The sequence below is a fragment of the Otolemur garnettii genome, unplaced genomic scaffold (assembly GCF_000181295.1).
Source record: "Otolemur garnettii isolate 467f Iridium unplaced genomic scaffold, OtoGar3 scaffold00215, whole genome shotgun sequence".
Taxonomy (NCBI): domain Eukaryota; kingdom Metazoa; phylum Chordata; class Mammalia; order Primates; family Galagidae; genus Otolemur; species Otolemur garnettii.
The window spans coordinates 191,557-201,216 of record NW_003852610.1 but is presented as its reverse complement, the minus strand read 5'-3'; the positions used below and the strand labels follow the sequence as shown (position 1 = coordinate 201,216).

Genomic DNA, 9,660 nt, shown 5'->3' with positions numbered 1-9,660 from the left:
TTGATGAGCTTGGCCAAAAGCAAGTCCAAGTGTCTGATAGCATCTGATAGGGAACCAAACTTAAGTGTGTCATTGTGTTTTCAGGCTAGAAAGAATCAATAAATCAATGCTAGGAGGGGTTCCAGCCCTGGGCAAATATCCAGCAGATATAAATACATGTTTCAGAAGTGTGGCAAAAATGCCACAATAAATATCCACTATCTTTTTCTTTTCTTTTTTATCAACATAATCTCAGTTTTGTATGGGGCAGCAACATTCCCAGACAAAAACATGCACCTCCCCCAGACTGTTTTTCAGCCAGGTGTAGCCTGTGACACTGTTCACAACACTAACCTGTTTGATAACACCACTGAGGTTGAGTGACATTCTTATTTGCAACTCTGCCCAACTCCAACTGGCACAGAGCCGTTTATGTCTACATACACAAATCAACCTACATCATAAGATATTATTGCATGTAATAAACTACATATAAAACTATGAAAGTTTTATACATAGTTTAAGACAGACTGTGTCTTAAGACACAGTTTTATACATAGTTTAAGACAGACTGTGTTATGGTCCATTATTTCATTTCTTTTTTTTTGTTTGTTTTATTAAGTCATAGCTGTGTACATTAATGCGATCATGGGGTACAATGTGCTGGTTTTATATACAATTTGAAATATTTTCATCAAACTGGTTAACATTGCCTTCAGGGCATTTTCTTAGTTATTGTTTTAGGACATTTATATTCTACATTTAGGAAATTTCACATGTACCCTTGTAAGATGCACCGTAGGCGTTATTTCAATTCTAAGAAACACAGTCAACAGTGTCCTTTCTGATTCACCAGTGCAAGTCTCAACTTGTTTGGCTTATCAGTGTTGCTGTGAGGGCTTCATTTGTTTCTTTCCATGCAGATTTTATGTTTCTTGATTTTTGTGTATCTCAACACTGTTGTAATGACCCATGTACAAGGAGATGCTAAAAAATTATGAAAATCACTCTTTGTGTGCCACCACGATGACACACATCTAGAAGGTGAGAGTGAAACTTCTATGTGTTATGTATATATATACAGATATGTGTTGAATTGTAAATACTATAGTATATCTCTAAGACCAAGCTATAATGTCTTTAGTAATTCAAGGTTATTTCCAAAGCTCAAGTCTTACTGGAAAACTAGACTCAAAACTTTTTAACGTTTTTTTCACCCAGGAGGTCAACCATACACACCTACACTGTACCTGTTACATAAGGGCTTTGTAAGCTCTCTCTCCTCCTTCTCCCTCTCTCCACTTGATTCTACTTGTTTATCTCTCATGTGGGCCTGTAATTGTTCATCCACTAGTTTCAAATTAGTATTGAGTGTGTAGGGTGTTTGCTTTTCCTTTTTTGAGATACATTATTAAGAACATTCTTTAACTCCATCCAGGTAAATACAAAAGGTGTAAAGTCTCCATCTTTTTCTATGGCTGAATAGTACCCCATGGCATGCATATATCACAGCTTGGTAAACCATTCATGAGTTGATGGACACCTGGATTGTTTCCATATCTTGGCAATTATAAATTGAGCTACTATATTTGAGTGCAAATGTCCTTGTGATAAAATGATTTTTTTTCTTCTGGATTGATACCTAGTAATGGGATTACAGGATCAAATGGGAGATCTACTTTTTAGTTCTTTGAGGAGTCTCCATACTTCTTTCCAAAAGACTGTACTAGTGTGCAGTCCCACCAATAGTATATATAAGTGTTCCCTTCTCTCTGCATCCACTCATCTAAAGACCAACTCAATTTCAAAAGCCAACTGAAATCATCTTCAACCTCCTTTCACTCTGGGGATGTGGAGCATGCACATCTCCCAGAGCCAGCTCCTTCACTGAACATTTATGAAGCACCTTCTCTGGGCTGGATCCTGGACCCACAGTGACCTATATTCAGAAAACCTGATTCAATGTCATCAATGAGATGGCTGCATTGGACTGGGACATCCAGGATACCTACTACTAAGTGTAGATTTCAGCCTGGCAGCATGCAGCCATGGAAGAGGTTTAAGAATCACCTTCTGGTTCAGAGCAGGCTGTTATTTGAAGCAGAATATTTTATTCTTGGTCAGATGGATCAATAACTTCTAAAATAATCTACCTTTCTAAAGTTACTTTAATCTTAAATCTTCCTTTTTTGAATTCTGAAATCCTAAATTTGGACCTAGGGTTTGGATCCAAAAATAGTTTCCACTTGTAGTCCTAGTTAGAAACAACATACAAATGGAAAAGTTGGGTTCAAAGCACATAATCATTCATTACAAGAGATGCCAATAGATGGCCTGGTCTTCACACGGTGTTTCACAGGAGCCTAGGCAACACTGCCGCATCGGTGGCCCTTACTGCCCTCTTTCCTCTGTGTACTTTACAACAGTATTCGTCACTATAGTGATTCCCTGAAAACTGAGCCAGCAAGGACCTCTTTCTGCTTTGAGCAGGCTAAAAGTAAGTGCTCGTTATGACATGCTACAGTAAATCTACTAATGCATCTAGTCCAGAAACAGTCACTTAAATCCATCACTGTTAATGATGTGAACTCTGAAGGCTTCATGCTCAACCCTTCCCAGGTTGCTCCCCACCCAGAAAGTTGGCCATTGTCAGTGGTAGCATTTAGATTCACTTTTAAGTGATTGCTGCTAAGAAAATTTATACTTGGCTACCTTAGGAAATTCAAGGAAAGGGTTTTAGAATAACCAAATATAAAATATTAATAAGTTCATGGAATTAAGTGACACTTATTCAAGAGAACTTTAACACCAGCAGCACTGTAAGCCACCAGAAAGGAATTCAGAGTGCTCTATGGAGGTATTGTTGTTGGATCAAGATGACAAATTTGCATACAAAGACTCAGACTCTCTGCTTTCCACTTGCTATTTATATTATTTGGCAAAGGCATTTGAAAGTTAATGAGAGGACTTCTGCTTCTGGGAAGATGACATAAGTGTACTTTTCCTGACTCCTACTGAGTACAACTAAAACTGCTGGGTGTTACTTATGAAATACTGAAAGGTGCAGAGAAGAAGCCAGACTGGCTGGAGACCTAAGGAATGATTTGATGGGCAAGTCCTGGCTTTTCTTTTTACCTCTTATATCCCAATCTTGCAGCTGAAGAAGCTGAAAATGCCAACAGGTACAGGTTAAAAATAAATAAATAAAAACTTAAAAAGCCCTAACAAAAGGATGAATCCATCAAGAAGATATAGCAATCCTAATGTGTATGCACCAAACAACAGAGTTTTACTCTACAAAATATGTGACGTAAAAACTAATACAACTGAAAGTAAAAATACACTAATTCGTAATGATAGTCAACACCTTCAGTATCCATCTCTCAACAACTATGAAGACAGCTAGACAGACATCAGTAAAGATGTGAAATAAATCAATAATACCATTAACAAAGAGGTTCTAAGAAACATTTATAGAATATCCACTTAGTAACAACAGAATATAGTTTTTTTAAGGATCTAAGAAAGAAATACCAGGATAAACTACAACCTGCGCCATTAACAAAGTCAACAACTTAATGATAATGAAATGATACATTTAATGATCACATTAAAAACAAAGCAGAAATCACTAACAATAAAACGTCCAAATATTTGGGAACTAAAGACTCTCTGAAATGCCTCTAAAAACTCATAGTCGAAGAGGGCATCTCAGAGAAAATCAAAAAATACATTGAACCAATGAAAATGAAAATACAACATTAAAATTTGTGAGACACAGATAAAGCAGGGCTGGAAGGGAAATCTATACCACTAAATGATGTATTAGAAAAAAATAAATGTTTCAAAGCAATAATTTAATCTCTACTTCAAGACTGGGCAAGGTGGCTCACACCTGTAATCCTAGCACTTTGGGAGGTTGAGGCTGGAAGATTGCTTTAGGACAGAAGTTTGAGACCAGCCTGAGCAACACAGCAAAACCCTGTCTCTACAAAAATAACAATAATAATAAGGTACCCAGGGGCAGTGGTGCACACCTGTAGCCCCAGCTACTCAGGAGGCTGGGGCAGGAGGACTATGTTGCAATTGCTCTGAACTTTGACCACTGCACCCAAGCCCAGGTACCCAAGCTAGACCCTATCACACAATAAAAAAAAAAGCCTAGAGAAATAACAACAAAATTAACTGAAAGTAAGCACAAGTAAGGAAATAATAATAATAAGAGCAGAAATCAATGAAACTGAAAAGGGGGAAAGAATAAGAGGAATATCAGTGAAACAAAAAGCTGGTACTTTGAAAAGATCGATAAAATTGCCAAACCTCTAGCAAAACTGACCAAAAAGGGAGAAAACTCAAAACATGAATACCAGGAAGAAAATTGAGAACATCAGTTTCCCTATGGCATGAAGTAAGAAAATATAACAAACCATTCTACATACATAAATTTCAGAAACTGGATGAAATAGAGCAATTCTTTGAAAAACACCATCACCACAACTCACCCTACACTAAGTAGACAATTTTATTAGCCTTATCACTATTAAGACAATTAAATTCATAATTAGCAAATTCTCAGAAAAGAAATCTCTAGGTCCAGGTGATGTCACTGCAGAATTCTACCAAACATTTAAGGAAGAGTTACTACCAATTCTACAGAATCATTTCAGAAAATATAAGAGGAAGGCACACTTCCCACTTTAAAACTGGACAAACACAGTAAAACAACAGTGACAACAAAACCCGAGGCTCCTTCCTTCAAGGTATACAGTGTAAAAATCCTTAACAACATAATAGCATGTAACAAGAATTATGTGCAATGAACAACTGGGTTCTATTTCAAAGACACAAAGATAGTTCAGTATTTGAAAATTAATCATTGTAATCCATTATAATCCACAGACTAAAAAAGAATCACATGGTTGTAACAATCAATACAGAAAAAGTAGTTAGCAAAATTCAATATCCTTCATGATAAAAATATTCTCACAAAAATAGAAATAACAAGAAACATCTTCTACTTGATAAAGCATATATACAAAAACCATGAAGCTAACATTATATTTAGTAGTAAATGGCTGAATGTTTTCTTTCTAAGGTTGAGAACAAGGTAATGAAGTCTACTTTAACATTCTTATTCAACATAGTGCTTGGAGTTCTAGCTAGTGCAATAAGACAAGAGCACACATATTGTAGAAGAACAAATAAAACTGTCACTATTTGCAAATGACAAGGTTATGCAACTCCAAGAAAGCTGAAGGAAAGAAAAAAAATTCCATTAATAAGTGAACTCCAGAAGACCAAAAATAGAATTACAACAAAAATATTTGTATCAGAATGTTTATTGCAGCCCAATTCATAATTGCTAGGTCATGGAAGAAACCCAAATGCCCATTGACCCACGAATGGATCAATAAATTGTGGTACATGTACACCATGGAATACTATGCAGCCCTAAAGAAGGATGGAGACTTTAACTCCTTCATGTTTATATGGATGGAATTGGAAAATATTCTTCTTAGCAAAGTATCTCAAGAATGGAAGAAAAAGTATCCAATGTACACAGCCCTATTTTGAAACTAATTCATAGCTTTTATAGGAATGTCATAACCTAATTATAGCCTTAGAATATGGGAAAGGGGTGGGAGGATGAGGCGAAGGGGGTGGATGGGGGAGGGAGGGTGATTGGAGGGATCACCTCTATGGTTTATCTTACAAGGGTACAAGTGAATCTTTCTAAAAGCAGAGTATGAATGTTTTAACTCAGTAACTAAGAAAATGACATGAAGGTTATCTTGACCAGTTTGATGAGAGTATTTCAAAATGTACATGAAAATAGCATACTGTACCCCATGATTACATTAACGTACACAGTTATGCTATAAGAAATTAAAAAAAAATAATAAGTGAACTCAGCCAGTTCACTGGATTCAAAATGAACATTAAAAAATTGTATTTCTATTCTACGCTAGCAATAAATGCATGAACACATGTATTTTAATGGAAATTAAAAATACAATACTATTTATAATTGGTAAAAAAAAAAAAAAGAAAGAAAGAAAGAAAGAGGGTAAATGTAACAAAGCATACCCAGGATTGTATGCCAGAAATTATAAAATGCAGATGAAAGACAGAGAATGAGAAGATTCATATAGTAAAGATGCCAATTCTCCCCCAAAGGGATATACAGGTATGACATAATTTCTATCATAATCCAATAAGATTTTTTTGTAAATATAAACAAGATTATTCAAAAATATCTATGAAAAGGCAAAGGAACTAGAATAGCCTTTTTTTTTTTTTTTTTTTACAGAAAAGACCCAAGTTTATTAGAGAACAGTACACTCCAGAGAAGGAACACATCTTTCAAGAGGAGAAGACTCTGGGTTTGGTAAGATCCTTTCCCTTTACACAGATTTTCCAAATCTATGCTAAGTGGTGTGGGGTAAATATTCATGATTTTTCCTGGAAGGAGGGAAAACTTCCAGAAAGAAGTGTCTATCCCTGTAAAGCAGTTTCCAGAAGTTATCTTTATATTTGTGTAGCGTGATAGAACTGGTGCAAATTGTACTATGTTAATGAAAATAGGTCACTTGAGCTTACAGTCACATTACTTGAACCCATGATCCAAGCATCCCTTTTTGTGGCCTTGGCTGTATGTCTACACTGTGGCCTTACTACCTCTGAGAATCATTTTTGTAGAGCAAACATCAGTTCACTTTTTGGAAGCCTTTTTAGAATGCCAGCTTGTCTTTCATGGAAGCCCCCTCTGGTCATTTTGTTCCTCTTATGATGGAAAAAAGATCTCCTGGTATCATCTGACCCTGTCTCTCCTCAGCCTACCTAACAGGACAAACACAACTTTAAGGCTTTGAGACATGATCGACGTTTGTAGAATTATGAATTATGATTAGAAAAGCATGAGAAACATTTAAAGACATTGTCACATTCTTCACATATATACAATTTCTCTATGAATTCTGCTATGTATTGAAATGTGTGAGTAGTGGTTATAGGATTCAAAACTTTCTTCACATTTATCAGGGATTTCTTTGTTATAATGTTTTCATTTATATAATGGTTTGAGCACAAATTAAACATTTGTCAAGTTCTTCACATTTGTAGAGTTTCTCTTCAACATGAATTCTGTTGTGTGCAGAAAACTTGACTAGCCATCATTTTTAAAAAGAAGAAGAAGGTGTAAGGAATCAGTCACCAATTTCAGGACTTAAATAACTGTAGTAATAAAGACTGCGCAGTACTAGCCGAGGGTCCAGACACAGATCAATGTGGCCAGCTGAGGAACCCCGAATAGCCAGGAGGTGGCACCTTACAATCCCAGCTACTCGGGAGGCTGAGGCAGGAAAACTCCTTGAGTCCAGGAATTCAAGGCCAGCTCGGGCAACGTAGCAATATCCATCTATTAAAAATAATAATAACAGTAATAATATAAGAATGCAGAAGTAGAACTATGCAAATACGTCCAATTGACTTTTGACAAAGTTACAAAAAAATTAAATGGCATAAAGATAGTGCTGGAGCAATTAGACATCCGCAGGCAAAAAAGAAAAGAAAAGAACGGGAATAAATTAGCCTAGACCTAAGTTTCAAACATTATATAAAAACTAACTCGCCTCGCGGTGGGGATGAGGTAGAGGAGGAGGAGGCTGGGGAGAGCGAGCAAGGAGCAGGAGTGCGGAGCGCGAGTGAGGGATCCCAGCCGCCTGCCGCCCGCCGCCGCCTCCCCTCAGTAAGCAGGGCCCCCGACCCGGGCCCCGCCACCGCCCCAGCCTTCCCTCGTTGCCAGGCCGCGAGGACAGCGCGCGCGAGCGAGCTGGGGGCCGGGGGCTGGTGTAGAGCGACGGAGCGAGCGCTGGGAGGAGGCGGCGGACTTAGCGAGCGCCGGCGTGTGTGGCCTGAGGGGAAGCCGCCCGCCTATCCCCTTCGCCTTCCCTTCTCTCCCTCCCCGCTCCCCTACCCTCCACCCCCCGACCCCGGAGCTGCACCATGTAGCCCCTGCCCTCAAAGTCAGTAAAAAGGAGCTCAACTCCAATCACTACGGGGCGACAAGACCTCAGAAAAAGAACAGCAGGAAGCAATTGAACATATTGATGAAGTACAAAATGAAATAGACAGACTTAATGAACAAGCCAGTGTGGAGATTTTGAAAGTAGAACAGAAATATAACAAACTCCGCCAACCATTTTTTCAGAAGAGGTCAGAATTGATCGTCAAAATCCCCAATTTGGGGGTAACAACATTTGTCAACCATCCACAAGTGTCTGCGCGGCTTGGGGGAGGAGGATGAAGAGGCACTGCATTATTTGACCAGAGTTGAAGTGACAGAATTTGAAGATATTAAATCAGGTTACAAAATAGATTTTTATTTTGATGAAAACCCTTACTTTGAAAATAAAGTTCTCTCCAAAGAATTTCATCTGAACGAGAGTGGTGATCCATCTTCAAAGTCCACTGAAATCAAATGGAAATCTGGCAAGGATTTGACTAAACGTTCCAGTCAAACACAGAATGAAAGCCAGCAGGAAGAGGCAGCATGAGGAACCAGAGAGCTGCTTTACCTGGTTTACTGACCATTCTGATGCAGGTGCAAATGAATTAGGAGAGGTGATCAAAGATGATATTTGGCCAAATACATTACAGTACTACTTGGTTCCTGATATGGATGATGAAGAAGAAGAAGAAAATGATAATAATGAAGAAGAAAAAGGTTTGGAAGATATTGATGAAGAAGGGGGTGAGGATAAAGGTGAAGAAGATGAAGATGATGATGAAGGGGAGGAAGGAGAAGAGGATGAAGGAGAAGACGACTAACAGAACACTGATGGACTCCAACCTTTTTAAAAATTTTCTCCAGTCCCTGGGAGCAAGTTGCAGTCTTTTTTTCCCCCTCTTGTGCTCAGTCGCCCTGTTCTTGAGGTCTCTTTTTTCTACACCATGATTCTCAACTTATTTGGGGGGGAAATACCTTGAGCAGAATACAATGGGAAAAGAATCTCTACTCGTTTCTGTTCCAAATTCATTTTTATCCCTTCCTGTCTCAACAAAAACTGTATAGAATCAACACCACCAAGTTCTGTGGGAAAAAAGAAAAACCTGCTCCCTTCGCTCTGCTGGAAGCTGGAGGTGCTAGGCCCCTGTGTAGTAGTGCATAGAATTCTAGCTTTTTCCCTCCTTTCTCTGTATATTGGGTTCAGAGAGTACACTGTGTCTCTATGTGAATATGGACAGTTAGCATTTACCAACATTTATCTGTCTACTTTCTCTTGTTTAAAAAAAGAAAAAAAAAACTTTTAAAAATGGGGTATAGAAGGTCAGCAGAGGGTGGGTTTGAGATATTTGGGTGGGTTAAGTGGGAATTTTGACAACATGACTTCTCCTTTGGCATGTTTAATTGTGATGTTTAACAGACATCCTTGCAGTTTAAGATGACACTTTTAAAATAAATTCTCTCCTAATAATGACTTGAGCCCTGCCACTCAAATGGAAGAATCAGCAGAACCTGTAGGATCTTATTTGGAATTGACATTCTCTACTGTAATTTTGTTCTGTTTGTTTTTAAATTTTCTTTTTATTCCACTGGAAAGGAAAGATGATGCTCAGTTTTAAACATTGAAAGTGTAAAGTTGCTTTGTTACAATAAAACTAAATGTGTACACAAAGGAT

The 9,660-nt window shown here is 37.9% G+C and overlaps 1 pseudogene; it reads left to right on the top strand.

The window, feature by feature from the left end:
• The first annotated feature begins 627 nt into the window (after positions 1-627).
• Positions 628-8,808, top strand: LOC111722121 (annotated as a pseudogene).
• The last annotated feature ends 852 nt before the right edge of the window (positions 8,809-9,660 follow it).